Below are 19,872 nucleotides of genomic sequence, written 5' to 3'. Positions count from 1 at the left end.
GGAAATGCGAGATATGACGGCGATGAAATGGACTGGCGATGAACCGGCGGCATCGAAACGGCGGCAATGAAACGTCCCATTCCGATATAACTCGAAGAATTTTATGGTTCCACACAAGCAATTTAGTTACTTTTCTTTTTTTTAGCATCCATGTTTCGCTTCCATACGCGACTGCTGTGCTGGTCGTATTATGGTCTTATATACATATCTGGATTTTTGCACTTCGTTAGAGAAGTTTTGACTTCATTAGATGTTGTATTGTAAAAAAAGATTTGTTTCCTGCCATAGTTCGTGTTTCAACTTCTCGATCTATTTTATTATTATTGGTGATTGTGGCTCCTATTAGACATTACTCTTTCGGTTACTTTTTATAGGTCGTAAGTCAATATAAATGTTCGATTCTTTCTTAATATTTAAGATAAAAACCCTATAACCCTTTCGTATTTTAAATTTTAGTTTCGCCAATATCATTTTTAGAAACACCATATTTTAAATGAAAAACGTGTTTTTCTAGGAAAATATTTTATTTTATATAGGCGTTTGTTTTGTCAATCCTCTGTTCGGTCGAGCTAAATTTTTTATTTACAAACTATCTCTTCAGCTTTAGGAACACATATAATCCAGAAAGCCACTGCGCATCCGCTAGGAGAAATATTCCGATTCGGATTTTTTGCACATTCTTACTCAAAAAGGACCCCTTTTAACAAATTTGCATGTTGCCATGACCAAAAGTGGGTCAAAAATTTTTTAAACGTTTTTTTTTTGTTTTTTCCCAAAATCATTTTTTTTGCATGGAACAAAGTCTTTTTTAGGTTTTTTGGATCATTCCAAACAGAAAAGGTATTCAGTGACTTTTCTCTAAAGTTGATAGTTTTTGACATATAAGCGATTAAAAATTGAAAAATTGCGAAATCGGCCATTTTTAACTTTCAAAAACTATTTGAAAAACTGAAAATTTGAATGTTGCCAAAGTAGGTAGATATTCTTTAAACATCGATTGATGAAATCCCGAAGAGTTTTGTGCAATACATTATTCAAAACTCCTTTGTTTTTTAATTTCTAATCATGCGTGCGCGACACTATTTTCCACCGTTGTGTATACAGTATGGTGCAAATGAAAGGAATAAATTCGTTATTTCGTAAACCGGCGACTTTAAGGAAAAAACCCGAAACAGTTCGATTTTTATTTTTAAGTTATGATATTGTGGCATATATGGTATATAGTGACTTCATCCGTCTGGGCATTTTTTTAAATGAGAATAGGGGTCGTGTGTTAGCTCATTTGAAAGGTTCTTCAATTCTCTATTCAGTAATGTAAACATTTACATAATTATTTATACAGGGTGTCCAAAAAATTTTTATTAAATTAAATTATTTAACAAAAAAAGAAGTAGAAGGATACACTGTATAAATATTTATATAAATGTTTATATTACTGAATAGAGAATTAAAGAACCTTTCAAATGAGCTAGCACACGACCCCTATTCTCATTTAAAAAAATCATCGATTACGTCATCACGCCCAGATGGATGACGTCACTAGTATACCATATATGCCACAATATCATAACTTAAAAGTAAAAATCGACCTGTTTCGGGATTTTTCCTTAGTCGCCGGTTTACGAAATAACGAATTTATTCCTTTCATTTGCACCATACTGTCGGTGGAAAATAGTATCGCGCACGCTTGATTAGCAATTAAAAAACCAAGGATTTTTGAATATGGTACTGCAAAAAACTACTACTACTACTATTAAAGAATATGGTATTGCAAAAAACTACTACTACTACTACTAAAGAATATCTACCTACCTTGACAACATTCAAATTTTCAGTTTTTCACATAGTTTTTGAGGGTTAAAAATGGCCAATTTCGCAATTTTTCAATTGTTAATCGCATATATGTCAAAAACTATCAACTTTTGAGAAATGTCACTAATGGTAGGGGAGCCCAAGCGGGGATTTTTGCAGTTACTCGAGCGCGTCAGATTATCATATGGGAGAAACCTGGTACCCTGCAGATGTACCTCTACCATATATTGGCTCTTAACACAGGGAGGTTCGTTAAGGGGGGCCCGAAAAAAAATATCTATGGTTAAAAATACTCGAAATTGTCAGATTAAGATAAGGTAAGTTAAGTACATGCAAGAGAGTGTATATTTCAAAAATCTGATGATTTGAACGGGGGGTAAGGAAATGGTTGAGTCAAAAAGTTTCACAAAAGAAAAGCGAATTTTTTGAGAAATGAGCGTCAGATCGGAAAACTAAAAAATAAGTCTTCAATATTTTTCAAAAATCTATCAAATGGTACTAAACATGACCCCCCACAGAGAGGGGTCGGGGGTAAATTTAAAATTTTAAATACAAACCCCGCGATATTTCGCAAAATAAACATCAGATCGAAAAACTGCAAAATACACTTTCAAAATGATTTTGAAAAATCTATCGAATGCTACCAAACACGACCCCCCAATGGGGGCGGGGTGGGGGGTTACTTTAAAATCTTAAATGGGACCCCCAAATTTTTATTGCAGATTTGGATTCTTTACGTAAAAATAAGCAACTTTCATTCGAGACATTTTTTCTAGTTATGGATAGATGGCGCTATAATCGGAAAAAACGATTGTTGGAAATGGAAAATTAAATTAAAAAATGACAAGCGCCCGCTAAAATGGAAAATTTTACTTAACTTTTTTTGATTTTAGGACCTAATAATCACAACCCAATAGGTCCCCAAAGCGCTCGAGTGACTGCACATTTAGCATACTTTGCTCCCCTACCATAAAGACCTTTTCTGTTTGGAATGATCCAAAAGACATAAAAAACTTCGTTCCATGCAAAAAAAAATAATTTTAGGAAAAAAACAAAAAAAAAAAACGTTTCAAAAATCTTTGACCCACTTTTGGTCCTGGCAACATGCAAATTTGTTAAAAGGGTTCTTTTTTGAGTAAGATTGTGCAAAATATCCGAATCGGAATATTTTTCCTAGCGGATGCGCAGTGACTTTCTGGACTAATAGTAATCGAAGGGAGCCAAATAGGAAGAATAACATTTTTTTTTATAAGCAACACTATTTGCTTGTGCATATGTAGCCTTTTCTCACTCAGTTTTTACTTCAATTTGTCGAACAATGCACAATGATGTTGGCTATTGATAGTTAACTTCGATCAAAACATGACTAATGCGATTTTAACTGATTCTTGTAGGCTGTGCCAATTCACGCACCTTTACTTTACCATCAGCTTAAGCCATTTTATGAACTTTCTCACATTTTCCGATGTAACTGCATCGGAGAGCCGTCCTGGACGTGGTTTATGTAAAGTAGATATACGACCACTACGAAATTTATGGAATCAAAATTTGACAGTGCAGTCCAAAGTACTTTGACTGTCAGGCTATGTCCTTCCATTCAGATCTATCGTGTGCCATTTTCCTCCATTGTTTTATATTTATGGTTTTAAGGTCGTCTTCCACGTCATCCAACCATCTCGTTCTGGGCCTTCTCTTTTTTAGTCCAGAGTAATAAGGATTTTCTCGGGACACTCAAAGATCCAGGTAGCTGACTACTTTTTTAGTTATTGTAGACCTAAAGGAAGAAAACCTACCTGTTTCCTGCCTAGAGTTCGCGTCCGTTTTTTAATTATTAACAATTTAGTGCAAAAATCGTGATTTTTTCATTTTTTGCACTCCATTCAAAAGCTAAATAGTTGACATAAAATTACAAAATTCAGTTTTTTAGAACATTAAAAAAACCTTCAAAATTCCGATTTTTTAAAGTTAAAAAGTTAATTTGTTGCTACGCAAACTGCAAAATAAGTGAAAATCGTTATTTATTAATAACTTTTACTAAGACTACCTTAGAACTTTAGTGTTTCGCCCAAATTCGGTATTGACGTACTTAACAAACCTTCAAAATTTGAGACCGATCCATTAATTTAGTTTAAGAGTTATTCTATTTGTTTATCCCAGATACCTTTATTTTGCAATAAGATAAGACAGAAAATAATGAAGATAGGGCAATTCTGAGTATGCCAAATGAAAGTAGAAGAGTGATAGTATCAAAATGTATTAAAAAAAAGATAAAAAAATACATAATTAATATAGTCAAAAATCCTAATGCCAAATTTTTTTTCTAGTTTATAAACATTTAGAATAACTTTAATAATGTTATCCGTAGAAACAATCTTTTTATATATTGGAAAAAATAGTATTTTAACACGAATTTTCAAATAAAAAATTTAGCCTGGGTTCATTTGGGACAAAGTTAGCCATATGTTTTTTTTTAATTCACAGCTAATTTGTTTATAATAACTAAGGAATCTAATTAATGCCATTTTAAAGAACGGGATTTGTATTGTTTCTTAAAAAATTTGCAAAAACATTGTACCTTCACAGCACCCTCTACGATTTTTCAAAAATGTAGTTCAAACGATTACTAGGGGGAACCTAAAATCCACCGAGTTAAAATACCGAAAAAGCAATTTCAAACGAATATAATTTTTTACTAAGGAAGTAAAACTTCACTTGTATGTAAATGGTATATAAATTTATTAAAATTTTTATCTAAAATGATCCAAATTGGATTGAAGTGGGTACATCTATAGTACAAAAATCACACAAACGTTTTCGGACCAATCAGTCCATCATCAGGTAGAAAACCTAAAATAAGCAAACCACTGTATTAAAAGAGGCCAAGATGAAATTTTGACTGTTTGAAAGTTAGGAAAATTAAAACATGTGGTTACTTACTTTAGATCCAAAGTAGTTGGAACTAGCTACATAGTTAGATCAAAAGACCTTAAAGTTACAATAATTAGGCCTTTTCGGCTACAACAATGTCGACAATAAGTCGATGTTTAAAGAATTTAGAAATGTAGTGGTACTACAATGTGGTCTTCATCTTGGCTTCAAACTGACAGACTGAAATATGACATTGAACGAATATTGACAAGACCTTCTAGGTAGGGAATTTTATGTGTATGCAGTTATTTTGTATTTTAGAAATGCAAAAAATATTGTTTACTTAAATAAATGAATTTAATTAGTTATTAAATAAATGAGTGAGAATAAACAATTTGAATTAATAGTAACATAAAATTATTTATGATAATTTTATGACGATTGAAAGCGAAAATTTGCCAACATGGTAATGACGTCACTTGTTTGAAAAGAAGAACAGAAAAAAGAAGAAAAATAAACTAAAGAAAAATAAAAGGAAATTTATTAGATGATAAATATAAGGTAAAAGAATTAGTGAATAAATCTGGAGTTTGACTGTTATGAAATGCAATTTAGGTTAATAATCACAGTGTAGAGGTAAGAGTATAACTGGTTGCCTGAATTCATGTAAATAAGACAGGGTGAATAAAACAAAACTAAGAGTAGATTACTATGGTTTAACGGAAATGAGATTAAACGATTAAAGTACTAAACGGTTGTATTAATTATGTGAAAGTAAAATTAAAAATTAAATAGTCTATGATATGGAATGAAATGAAGTTAAATTTCGGTTAGTTTAAAAATAAAAAAAAATAAAAAATAATTAGAATAATGATGTGTAACTGGTTGACTGAATTTATGTAATTGAAGTGTAAATAAAAACAACAATAAGAGAAAGTTGATATGGCGTGAAGTAAATAATAATAAGGTACTCTTAACTCTACACTGTGATTATTAACCTAAATTGCATTTCATAACAGTCAAACTCCAGATTTATTCACTAATTCTTTTACCTTATATTTATCATCTAATAAATTTCCTTTTATTTTTCTTTAGTTTATTTTTCTTCTTTTTTCTGTTCTTCTTTTCGAACAAGTGGCGTCATTACCTTGTTGGCAAAATTTTCGCTTTCAATCGTCATAAAATTAACATAAATAATTTTATATTACTATTAATTCAAATTGTTTATTCTCACTCATTTATTTAATAGCCAATTAAATTCATTAATTTAAGTAAAAAATATTTTTTGCATTTCTAAAATACAAAATAACTGCATACACATAAAATTCCCTACCTAGAAGGTCTTGTCAATATTCGTTCAATGTCATATTTCAGTCTGTCAGTTTCAAGCTAAGATGAAGACCACATTGTAGTACCACTACATTTCTAAATTCTGTAAACATCGACTTACTGTCGACATTGTTGTAGCCGAAATGGCCTAATTATTGTAACTTTAAGGTCTTTTGACCTAACTATGTAGCTAGTTCCAACTACTTTGGATCTAAAGTAAGTAATCCCATGTTTTAATTTTCCTAACTTTCAAACAGTCACAATTTCATCTTGGCCTCTTTTAATACAGTGGTTTGCTTATTTTAGGTTTTCTACCTGATGATGGACTGATTGGTTCGAAAACGTTTGTGTGATTTTTGTACTATAGATGTACCCACTTCAATCCAATTTGGATCATTTTAGATAAAAATTTTAATAAATTTATACATATACCATTTACCTACAAGTGAAGTTTTACTTCCTTAGTAAGTTTTTTATTATGGTATACAGCCAATGAGAGGAATCTTTTCCTTTATATTTTGAATATAATTTTCTGTATCTCCGGATCAGCTCAATGGATTTTGATCTTTCTTTTTTTAATTTGTATGTACTTTCTACGTACATTACAAATATGCAATTTGTTTATAAATTTATTAATTAATAAACAGTCTAATTTGTTTAAACAATTCTTGAAAAAATATTTTTTTACAAAAATCTATTTTTTTAATCATAGTATAATTAATGATCATAGAAAAAGTTAAAGTACACTTTAATAAATAAATGATTTTTATTAGATAATTATTTATTGAATATAATTTATTTATTAAAGTATACCTTAACTTTTTCTATGATTAATAACGATAGTATGATTAAAATCATGGATTTTTGGGAAAAAATTTTTTTTCAAAAATTGTTTAAACAAATTAGACTGTTTATTAATTAATAAATGTCTAGACAAATTGCATATTTGTAATGTACAGAAAAATTACATACAAATTAAAAAAAGAACGATCAAAATATATTCAGTAGATCCCCAGATATAGAAAATGATAGTAGTTTTAAGTTACCTTTTTTAGTTTTTGAACTCGTGCATTTGTCGGCTCCCAGATCCCCCTTCACTTACCACAAGTCACCAATTGAACTACATTTTTAAAAATTCGTGTAAAATACCAGCTTTTCTAATATGTAAAATGATTTTTTCTACGGACAATATTTTTAAAGTTATTCTAAATGTTTATAAACTACAAAATTTCACAAATTTGGCATTAGGATTTTTGACTATATTATATAATTTGTTTATCTTTTTTTAGTACCTACATTTTGATAGCATCAGTTTTCTACTTTCATTTGGCATACGCAGAATTGCCCTATCTTCATTATTTTCTGTCTTATGTTATTGCAAAATAAAGGTCTCTGGGATAAACAATTAGAATAACTCCCTTAAACTAATTAATGGATCGGTCTCAAATTTTGAGGGTTTGTTAAGTACCCCAATACCCAACTTTGGGTGAAACACTAAAGTTCTAAGGTAGTTTTAGTAAAAGTTATTAACAAATAACGATTTTCACTTATTTTGCAGTTTGCGTAGCAACAAATTAACTTTTTAACTTTAAAAAATCGGCAATATGAATGTTTTTTAATGTTCTAATCGAAAAAATCGCGATTTTTGCACTAAATTGATAATAATTAAAAACGGACGCGAACTCTAGGCAGGAAACAGGTAGGTTTTCTTCCTATAGGTCTACAATAACTAAAAATGTAGTCAGCTACCTGGATCTTTGAGTGTCTCGAACATGGTCTATTTGTAGCTTATTACCCTGGAGTATTTGGTTTTCCGATCGGATCCACTGTAATGTTTTCTTTGCTGTTTTTGCATCTTCTTGTCTCTGAACATGTCAGTCATGACAGTTTTTGACTTTTCACAAATCGTACAATATCATACCCTTCATTTAGTTCGTTAACCTGGTCGTTTCTCGTGATTCTCCATGTGCCGTCTTCGTTTTGTACCGGGCCGTATACTTTTCTCAGTATGTTTATCTCGAATGTCCTGAGTTGGGCTTCACCTTTTTTGTCATTACCTAAGTTTCATAATCATAGGTTACTACGGGTTTAATCAATGCTTTGTAGATGAAGCAGCATTAGTCTCATAATATTTATCCAGCTTTCCTTTATCTCCGTTGCCATTTTATTCCTTAAAATAATAATGTTTAATGAGGGAGCCGAAAACGTTTTCCCCATATGCGTCATTTTTCCAAACACGTGAACATTATGCAGCTGTCAAAAAACTACTAATGAGTGCATTGTGCTAAAATATGACAAAGTTAAACCTAAAAATGTTTAGATTTTATACAATATTTTTTTGAAGCCAATGCGCCTTAATCGGTGAAGGAGGGTACTTATGCTACCACCAGATGATCATCTACCCTACCACAATAAATGTCTTGCATTCCAATTTGGTTAATTTAGATTCACTAGAAATGTTTATACGTTTTTGTAGCTCTACCTCGTACTCTTCATCGGGGTGGTGACCATTATAGTAGTTTGTTAAATACATTTTTCTACATATTCATCCCACTGAAAAGCCATTCCTATATTTCTAGGCACATATGACTTAGTATACATTTTTCGTCATATTGCTTATATTTTTCAGCTTTTCTGTTTATATTTTTTTCAGCAGTGGTATTCCTGCATAATTTTTACACTCTAGTTCATATCCATTATTATATGCAAGGCATTTGCTTTTTTTCTTGCGTTTCTCCAATCGTTTGGCATTTATTCGTTTTTTTTTTATTCATTGGTTGGTAAATATGCTCATGTATGTAATTGTAAGTAGTCTTGTTATTTTGTGATACTTCTGGGTTTTTGTTGGTCTTTAGATTCTGTTTCTCTAAAGTTTCTCTAAAGTTTTGTTTTTGGTTAGAACGTATGTTTCTATTTAATTGTTTTTGATGACTTGTGTCTATCTACAGGATGTAGGTTTAATATGAAAGGTGTTACTTAATGTGATAGGGAATTTGAGAGGCTCCAGGTAATATTAGAAGGCAAAATCGAAGGTAAAAGGGGCATAGGAAGAAAGAAAAAGTCCTGACTCCGAAACATCAGAGATTGGACCCACACAACAGGGAATGACTTATCAAGCCCAGAACAGAGAGAAATTTGCCATATTGATCGCTAACCTCAATAGAGAAGGCACTTCGCATAGGAGGAGGAACACTTAATGTTTACTAATGCAGATACAGTTTTCTAGTGCGCTTCTTTCAGTGAAGCGCGAAGATGAGACCTCAAGTCTCAATCTCGCTATTGTCTCTGATTTGAGCCATACTTAGCTTAAACTTATTCGTGCTTACCTCAACAGAATTAGCGACCTCTACTAGGTACCGCGACCGTTCACCACGACAAAGTGTCACTGCTCGGGGCAAAAGTCATTTGATGTGTTATTATTGTTTTTAATACAAATTCTTTCAGGATAAAGTTGATTTTTTCCCTTTTATAATGAATACATGGATAAAAACTTTCCAAAAAAAATATTTTTATTAAAACTAATAATAGAATCGGGGCAAAACGTTATGAAAGATAAACATGTTTTAATTATGATTAAAAATGTTAAAGTGATTTGGAACTATATTTAGTTCAACACCACATTATGAAAAATTTTTATTGTCAAAGAGTGTCAATACTCTTGTTAGATATGCATAATAAATATTGACTGATTGGTAAATTAACATAACACAGTTCCCTAATTATTGATATTAAGATACAGGGTGGGGCATTAGTATGACAAAGTCCAATTACTCGTTTGTGGTAAGAGATACGAAAAAAAGTTATTTAGGTAGAAGTTGGGGAACTGATAGGACCATAATTTAAAAATATTTTCAAATATAGAGGGGCGTGCGTATTGACAGGGTGACACAAACTTATGTTTTTTTTAAATCGAACACCCTGTATATTTTTACATTTTTGGATTCTCCTCAATGTTTCCATTCTTAAAATATATGGTTTTGTAATATTATACGAGGTAGTTTAAAAGATAATTACGTTTTTTTGTTAATTTCGTAGCAACATTACACCCGGTAGAATCGTAATGATTTGACATCAAATTTTTATTTTACGTTCAAGCGATTTTTAATATACTCTACTATTGTTAAACATTAACAGTGTAGCGAAATGTTAAATTTTAGTATACAGGGTTGGTCGAAACTCGTAATGAGTATTTTCTTAGTTTTATTAAATGGAACACCCTGTATTTTAGTATTGTAATGAAATATTATTTTATGGTACTTTTTTATTTCTTAAGAATTCCCTATACCTAAGTGCTTTAATTTGTAAGTTATTCGTGATTCTTTAAGACAAACATTAATCGCAAGAAAAATTACGTGAAATTTTATTAGGTGGCCGTGAAAATATTCAATCAAAAATAATTTTTCGAAAAAAAAATACATCATAATCTGGTCTGATCCTTAATTTATTAATATTGGATGAGATATCCAAATAAATTCGTAGTTAAGATTGTTGGTGCGCAAAATATTAATAAAAACATACAATATCCTACCTAGTCGGCTATGACACTAAATTTCCTTAAACATTTGATATTATACTATTTTTATAGTTCTAGTTGCTTTGTTACCACTACTAATATGAATTTTTCTAACGAGGAACTGATTAATAAGATTTTTGTGCTAGTGGAGTATAACAAAAATGTGCTACTAGCAATAAGAATTTTTCATCAGAAATTCCCTGATAGACGACAACTAAGAAAAGAAACGTTTAAAAATATACTAGAACGGTTTCAACGGACTGGACACTTAGATTATGATAAATCTGATCGAACAAAAACTATTGTAAGTGAAGAAAACAGGAATTAAATGTAATCTTAGTGTCACTGAGGATCTGCATATTAGTACGTACAACCGTTCTTACAATCTAAGTATCTAGTCTGTTGAAACCGTTTTAGTATACTTTCAAAATATTCTCTTTTTGGTTGTCGTCTATAAGGGAATTGCTGATGATCAATTTTTATTGCAAGTAGCTCATTTTTGTTATACTCTCCTAGCACAAAGCCATTTTAATCAGTTCCTCATTAGAAAAATTAATATTAGTAATGGTAACAAATCAACTGGAACTAAGTATAATGTCAAATGTTTAAGCAAATTTTGTGTCATAGCCAACTAGGGAGAATTTGACAACTAGGGAGACAACAACCTTAACTACGAATGTATTAATTTGAATATCTCATCCAACAGTAATAAATTAAGGATCAGACTAGATTATTATATATTTTTTTGGAAAAATTGTTTTCACGGCCTCCTAATAAAATTTCACGTAATTTTTGTTGCAATTAATGTTTGGCTTAAAGAATCACGAATAACTTACAAATTAAAGCACTTAGGTATAGGGAATGCTTAAGAAATAAAAAAGTACCATAAAATATCATTTCATTACAATACTAAAATACAGGGTGTTCCATTTAAGAAAACTGAGAAAATACTCATTCCTATTTTCGACCCACCCTGTATACTAAAATTAAACATTTCGCTATACTGTTAATGATTAACAGTAGTAGACTATATTAAAAATCGTTTGAATATAAATAGAAAATTTGATGTCAAATCACTACAATTCTACAGGGTGTAGATGTTGCTACGAAATTAACAAAAAGACGTAATTAACTTTTAAACTACCTCGTATAATATTACAAAACCATACATTTTATGAACGGAAACATTGAGAGAATCAAAAAATGTAAAAATATACAGGGTGTTCCATTTAAAAAAAAACATAAGTTTGTGTCACCCTGTCAACACGGACGCCCCTGTATATTTGAAAATATTTTTAAATTATGGTACTATGTGTGCCCCAACTTTTACCTAAATAACTTTTTTTCGTATCTCTTACTACAAACGAGTAATTGGACTTTGTCACACTAATGCCCCACCCTGTATAATTAAACTAAATATGTTTATTGTTATCCTCATTCGATTTCAGAGGTAAAAGTAATACTCCAGTGAAATAAGCAAAAAATAGACCATGTTCGGGACACTGAATTGTCCAGGTATCTGACAACTTTTTAAGTTATTATAGTAGGCGAGCGGCAGCAACCAGCAGCAACCCCTAAAATTACGTTATACCGACCACGAAAATCAACTTTAAAGTGAATGACCAATTTTGGTGATTCTTTATGTTTTCGTGTTCGCTGAATCTGAATATGAAGTTTATTTTCATCTAGAGTTGGGGGAACATGTTCAAAAATCAAATTTTATACAATAATGCGAAAAATCAATTTTGATGATTTTTCAAGTTTACCTCGCTATATCTTTGGTCATTACAAATATTTCATTTTGAAAATTTTACTTTGTTATCTCTGAAGTATTTAGATAACAACGAGCTTTGTCCAAATTGTTTAAACAAATTAAAAGAAGAGTTGTTAATTTTTAAACATTTTGTCGTCCGATTTCGTTAGTTTCATGTTTACTTAAAAAAGTTGAGAGACAAAGTTTTTAGTTTATAATTTTAACCAACACCACTGCAAAATATAATTCATGAAGAAGTTTTCTGGAAAATTTTAAGTCAAAATATGCCATAGGAAAAAAGTTATGTAACTTTATAAAGGAGCGGCAAACCCCAAAAAAGCTTATTTCTCGAGATACTGTGCGGTGTGGTGATGACCACGGTGTGGTGAATGGCTAATTTTGGTCATACTTTTAATTTTTGATGGTGCTGAATACGACAATTAAGTTTATTTTGAATTTTACTTGGGAGAACATTGGCAAAATCGCAATTTTGCCCTAAAAATAAACAAAACTGAAATCCGGTTCCATTTTAATATTTTTGCTGATATTTTTATAGTATTTATTACTCACCTTTCTGAAGACAATGGTATCTGTTTCAATATTTCTGTATTATTGCAATAAAAGTAATGAATTGTTTAAAATAAAAGGTGCAAACTCCTGAATTGCATAGTTTAATCGCAGAAGTTGAGTGACAAAATTTGAAATTTAGCTTTTTAATTAAGTTTATGTTAAAATATAGGGTACGAAAAATAAAATATTTTATAGAAAAAAAAATGGAGCAACTTTTAATTTTAAGAAAAACGTGATTTCATTTTTTTATATTTTTAAGGTAAAATTGCGATTTGGACAATGTTCCCCCATCTAAAATTCAAAATAAACCCCATTTTCGTTTTCAGCACTATCAAAAACATAAATTAAGATAAAAATTAGCTATTCACCACACTGTGGTTAGTATCTCGAGAAATAAGCGTTTTTTTGGGGGAGTGCCACTCGTCTATAAAGTCACATAACTTTTTTCCTATTGCATATATGTATTTTGACTTGAAATTTTCCATAATTCATCTTCATGAATTATATTATATTGCTGTGTTAAAATAAAAGCTGTGATAAAATTATAAACTAAAAAGTTTGTCACTCAACTTTTTTGAGTAAACATGAAACTAACGAAATCTGGCGACAAAATGTTTAAAAATTAACAACTGCTCTTTTAATTTGTTCCAACATTTTGAACAAAGCTCGTTGTTATCTAAATACTTCAAAGATGACACTGTAATATTTTCAAAAGGAAATATTTACCGCCACCAAAGATACAGAGAGGTAAATATGAAAAATCATCAAAATTGATTTTTCGCATTTTTGCATAAAATTTGATTTTTAAACATGTTCCACCAATTCTGGGTAAAAATATACTTCATATTCGGATTCAGCGACCTCGAAAATATAAAGAATGACTAAAACTTGCCATTCACCTATCATGGTCGCTTTTTAGATTTCTAAGCCTCAAATTAGGGATGTGCCGCTCGCCTATAGACCTATAGGAAGACAACCTACCTGTTTCCTACCTAGAGATCGGGGCCGGTTTTTAATTATTATCAATTTAGTGCGAAAACGCGATTTTTTAGATTTTTTGCCAAATAGTTGGCATAAAATTACAAAATTTGATTTGTGAGGACATTGAAAAAGCTTCAAAAGCTTCAAAGATATCTTTGAAAGTTAAAAAATCAATTTGTTGCTCACAAACTGCAAAAAAGTAAAAATCGTTATTTTTGTTAATAACAGTTTTAAAACTAACGTGGAACTTTGGTGTTTCACCCAAAGTAGAGTATTGGGGTACTTAACAAACCCTCAACATTTGAGACTCATCCATTAAATAGTTTAAAAGTTACTCTGTTTGTGTATCTCGGAGACTTTTGTTTTGCAATAACATAAAACAGAAAATAATGAAGTAACAGCAATTCTGCGTATGCCAAATGAAAGTAGAAGAATTATACCAGGGGTTGCCAAGCTCCTTGATAGTCCGAGCCATTTTTCAAAACTTGAAATTTTTCGCGAGCCGCCATTTAACAATTATTCAAAAAGTGTAAAAATGGTATTAAATTTTTTTCTCCCTGTTTGGATTTCACGAATTTTAAAGTTAAATAAAATGGTTCACATCGTTGTTTCAAATATATGCAAAAAATTCTACAAGCAGCTTTTACTATTTCAGGATACTTCGATTCTTCATCGTCCTTCCATCGTTTTTTGAGACGGCCTACTGATCTTCTACGGTCTGGTCTACTGTCTTTAACATGCTGTCTTCCTCTGATCTTACATCATAACCTGTCCATCTTATCCGGTTAGCTTTTATATGTCTGACGACATTTTCAGTACCATACACAGTCACCAATTCAGTTTTGCGGCACTTTCTCCAATCTCCTGTTAATTCATCTCTTTGAGGGCCAAATATCATTCTGAGAACTTTCCTTTCAAAACCCAGTAGCATATAAGAGGCGCTCAGAGCAACAGTGGCCTAACCCCCAAAACGAAGTTTTGAGATAAATGCAAGCTTTGCATTCGTATTTCCATTGTGCTTATGGGACGGCGCTACAATTATTTAGCGCCATTTAGCCAAATATAGAGGTAGGTTGTGTACACCCTTGTTAATCCGAAGATTTAATGTTCCTGCTTTTATTGATATACCTATTAATCCAAAAATGGTTAATTTGTGGGTTAGGCCACTGTTGCTCTGAGCACCTCATTTATTTCCAGCTGATATCGAGTCCATGTTTCACTTCCACACATACGTAATATTTGGGCGAATAAATGGTATGCACAATCTTAATTTAGATTGTCTTTTTAGCAGCTTAGATCTTAATATTGGTGATAGCGAGTATAATGCTGTATTCCACGCAGCTATCTTTGCTGAGACCTCTTTTTATATGTGGTTGCCATCTGTGATTACCGCCTCTAGATATTTAAACTCTTACTACTTCGAGGTTGTGGTCATTAATAGTTACATATATTCTGCCTTACTCTTGATTTTGGATTTTTGGTTACTAGATGTATTTAGTTTTCTCTTCATTTATTCGAAGGCCCAAGTCGATAATCTAGGTGCAATCGAGAATCAAAATAGTTTTGATTCTCGATTCTCAAGTCAGCTCAGGTGATATTTTATTTAATATTCTAAGGCAAAATTGAATAGCAACGGTGATAAGAGGTCTCCTTGTCTGTCCTGATGTTACACATAGTCTTTTATATTTGTTGTCAGTAATTTAAAACATTTTGAAACAGAAAAATTAAAAGTAATTCAGATACATTTATTGAGAGCCACAAATAATCATTCAAAGAGCCACATGTGGCTCGCGAGCCACAGTTTGGCCACCCCTGAATTATACTATCAACATGATAAAAAAAAAGAAAATTATTTATTATAGTCAAAAATCCTAATGCCAAATTTTTTAAATTTTGTAGTTTATAAACATTTAGAATAATTTTAAAAAAATTATCCATCTAAAAAATCTTTTCACATATTTAGAAAGCTGGTATTTGACACGAATTTTCAAAAATATTGTTCAAATGGTAACTAGTCATGGGTAAGTGAAGGGGGAGCCGGGAGCCTACATATCCACGAATTCAGAAATTAAAAAAGCAACTTAAAACTTTTATCATTTTCTATAGCTCGGGATCTACTCAATGCATTTTGATCTTTCTTTTTTAATTTGTATGTACTTTTTATGTACATTACAAATAAAATATGCAATTTGTCTAAACATGTATTAATTAATAAACAGTTTATTAAAAATAAATTATTTATTAAAGTGTTTCTATGATTATTAATGATACTTTGATGAAAAAAATAGATTTTTCAAGGAAAATTATTTTTTCAAAAATTGTTTAAACAAATTAAACTGTTTATTAATTAATAAATTTATAAACAAATTGCATATTTGTAATGATATATAAAACTTTGGTAGTGTGAATTTTCTTTTAAAAATAATTCCTTGGGAGTTCCAAAATGCACAGGCCTTAACCTTGCCGGCTGTTTGTTGCGTCCTTGGTCGCTTTGGACGGCTTTTTTAGGGTGCTGTCAACTCAGATGACTACCGATTTGATTCCGGAGTGAAGTGATGATGGATCCATGTTCATCCATTTTGACATACCGACGCAAAAACTCCAGCTTATTCCGATTAAAAACGTCCAAACAGCGCTGAGATTAATCAATTCGTTATTGTTTTTATTCTGGTGTGAGAAAACGCGGCACCCATTTGCAAAACAGCATCCTCATACCTAAATGTTCATTTATAACAGTCAAAATGCTGCCTTTGATGAGGCTAGCTATCACTTGCAACTTCACTTTGCGTTTTTCCATAATTATTTTTGACTATTTTTTCGACGATTTCGGTAATAACTGTATAATTTGTCCTTCCGGAGCGCTCAGTATCATTGGTGTTGGTACGGCCGCGTTTGAAATCAGCAAACCATCATTTAACGGTTGTAATAGATGGAGCAGACTCGGTAATACTTGTTGTGTCATTGCTCAGTTTGGACGGTATTTTTCCAATCAATTTTTTCCATCAACAATGATAAATTAGCACACGAAATTGCTTTGAATCCATTGTTCCTAAAGATCACAAAAGTAGCGTCACTTGAAGCCATAGATAGATATAACAACTCGTAGATTAGGAAAAGTATGGGCCGCTTTGTGTATCGAGGTGTAACGCCAATATTAAGGATTGAGTGGTCTAGCCATCTGTCTCTGTCACATGCGCGGAATCGCTTGGTTAAAAGAGATAGATAGACCACCGATAGACTGTTTCCCCGTTACGCATTTTTGCTGAGTATGCCTTGTCTACGGTTAATATGTCTATGCTTCAAGCACGGTAACTCGATAAATAATAATCTTCTTCTTTAGTTTCTTGACCTCCACCTACTGGCCTGGGTATTTGGCCAGCTCATCGTCGCGGAATAAGGGAAAAATCCCTATGACCGGTTTCATCAACGGCAAATAGTAGTTTATTCTATGAATAAAGTTATTCGACCAATAAACTGACATATCTCCATTTTACTAACGTCAAATAAGACTTATTTTATTTATTTATCGAATATACATATGTATATATGTACATATATGTACATCGAATATGTATATTTACTCTTCAAGTTAATCGGCAAGTTAATCTCGCTGTAAATATCTATAAGAAAGTAAATTCGTCAGTTTAACTTTAAATTATCAAAATTATATTGAACCAAAATAGAAATACACTCACCGGTACTAAAAACGGGCACTCCACAAAATGGGTCATATTTGATAGCTCGTATTTCCTAAACATGTTGTCCGATTTAAGTGATTTTTTAATATGATATAGCCTTAGTCTTTAACAATGTCTCTGTAATAATATTGTTGCTAGCCTGGAAATTGTCATTGTATACCGGGTGTACCAATCAAACTGTGTTTTTTTCTAAAAGTTCGGAACACCCTGTGGAATATCCAGGCATTTATAAAATACTGAAATTAAAACCCAACTATAGCCTCAGATTTTCTTAACATTTTGTTTTTTTTATTCATTCGCTTATGCGGGATAATAAAAATGTTAGGTACTTGAACAACTAGCCCTGTACTTCATCAATTCAGGGTATTTCTAAATAAGTGCGACAAACTTTATGGGGTAATTCTGCATGAAAAAATAATGGGCGTTTGCTTTATAAACATATGTACGCAAATGCTTCGTTTCCGAGATATGGGATGTTGAATTTTTTTTTACCAATTGACGAGTTTTATTTATTTCTCTAAAACGGGTTGAGGTATGCAAATGAAATTTGGTAGGTTTTAAGAGAAAGTTATAGCGCATTTTTGACGACAATTAAAAATTTTATATTCACCATTGGAGTGCATACGGGTCATACTACCCGGTCATATTACCCGTATGCCCGCCAATGGTGAATATAAAATTTTTAATTGTACGAAAAAAATGCACCATAACTACCTCTTAAAACCTACTAAATTTCATTGGCATATCTCAACCGGTTTTAGAGCAATAAATAAATTGTCAGTTTGTAAGAAAAACTTCAACAACCCGTATCTCGGAAACGAAGCATTTGCGGATATATGTTTACAAAGCAAATGGTCATTATTTTTTCATGTAGAATTACCGCTTAAAGTTTGTCGCATTTGTTTAGAAACACCCTGTATTGATGAAGAACATGGCTAGTTGTTAAAGTACCTAACTTTTTTATCATCCCACATAAGCGAATGAATCAAATAGCAGAATGTTAGGAAAACCTGAGGCTATAGTTGGGTTTTAATTTCAGAATTTTATAAATGCTAAAATATTCCACAGGGTGTTCCGAACTTTTAGAAAAAAACACAGTTTGATTGGTACACCCAGTATACAATGAAAATTTACCTGTCTAGCAATAATATTATTACATCGATATTGTTAAAGAACAAGGCTATACGCTCTGAGCTTCGCTGGTGTCGATCCTAGCGGCTACTAATTCAACTTTCACCGGTAATTTTTAAATTTATTATTTAATTGTTATCGCTTAATATTTACAACGCAAAAAAGTAATTAAATTGTAATCGATTTTTTTAAGATTTTGCTAATCATTTTGACGTTCTATTGATAAAATATGAATTTCTTACTTCGGATACTTTCACAATTATCGTGTAGATGGCGCTAAGATTAATATATTAATTAATAATTACATATTACGGAACATTAAAAAAACTTAAATTCAGTATTTAAAACGTTAGTATATTTAAGGTAAAAATAAATATCACAGCTTTGACCAACTAATATTTTTTATAATTAATGTTTTTAATTTTAATTTTAAATTAATCACTTTGACATTTATGTCAAATTTCCGGTAAAGGTTTACAGACTTGTCACTACTGGCGCTCGCGAATTTGTAAATATCCCCTCTACGTACGAGCTCACAGCGTATAACATATTAAAAAAATCACTTGAATCGGACAACAGATTTAGGAAATACGAGCCATCAAAAATGACCCATTTTGTGGGGTGCCCGTTTTTCGTGCCGGTGAGTGTATAAACGTCTAATAAGTTTTATTCGACGAATAACTATTCATTGATTTATTTGTTGTGTGTGAAATCGGACCTTTTGTTCACTTACAATTTGGTGTTGGATAGATAGATAGATAATTTTATTAACCCTTGGTTACATAGATGTATGCATAGGGCATGTCAAAAAAAAAATACAATAAACATTACAACACTACAATTACAAACAAAAATAATATATAGTACAAGACAAATACATAATAAGTTGCCAACAGTTATTCTATAAATAATCATGTCAATACAATTAATTAAAATTCGCCCCAGACATTGGACATCTTCTAAATAACACTGAGGAACAATTTAAAACTCAATTCCTGTTGAGTTAGATTCTTTAGCTGTTTTCTATAGAATTAGGCGTGGTGGTTTCAAAACTGTTTTTAGTTTTCTTCTATCACGTCACGTTCGTTTTCTATGTGGGTGAGGGGATTGACGTTCCGATAGCTGCAACTAGTCTAAACTTGCCTGTTCCTGTTCAGTTACGTCTGTTATACTCGGTTATACTGTGGTAAAAAGTTGTGTGTCGGTTAGCAGTATTT

General features: G+C 31.4%; 1 protein-coding gene across 6 annotated transcripts in view; it reads left to right on the top strand.

Annotated features, from left to right (window-relative positions):
- Positions 1-19,872, top strand: part of LOC126881213 (prestin-like) — a 308,541-nt gene that overhangs the window by 215,163 nt on the left and 73,506 nt on the right. The window lies entirely within an intron of this gene.

Source organism: Diabrotica virgifera, chromosome 3 (genome assembly GCF_917563875.1).
Source record: "Diabrotica virgifera virgifera chromosome 3, PGI_DIABVI_V3a".
NCBI classification, from domain to species: Eukaryota; Metazoa; Arthropoda; class Insecta; order Coleoptera; family Chrysomelidae; genus Diabrotica; species Diabrotica virgifera.
The sequence above is the reverse complement of the archived record's forward strand: the minus strand, read 5'-3'. Positions and strand labels throughout refer to the sequence as shown.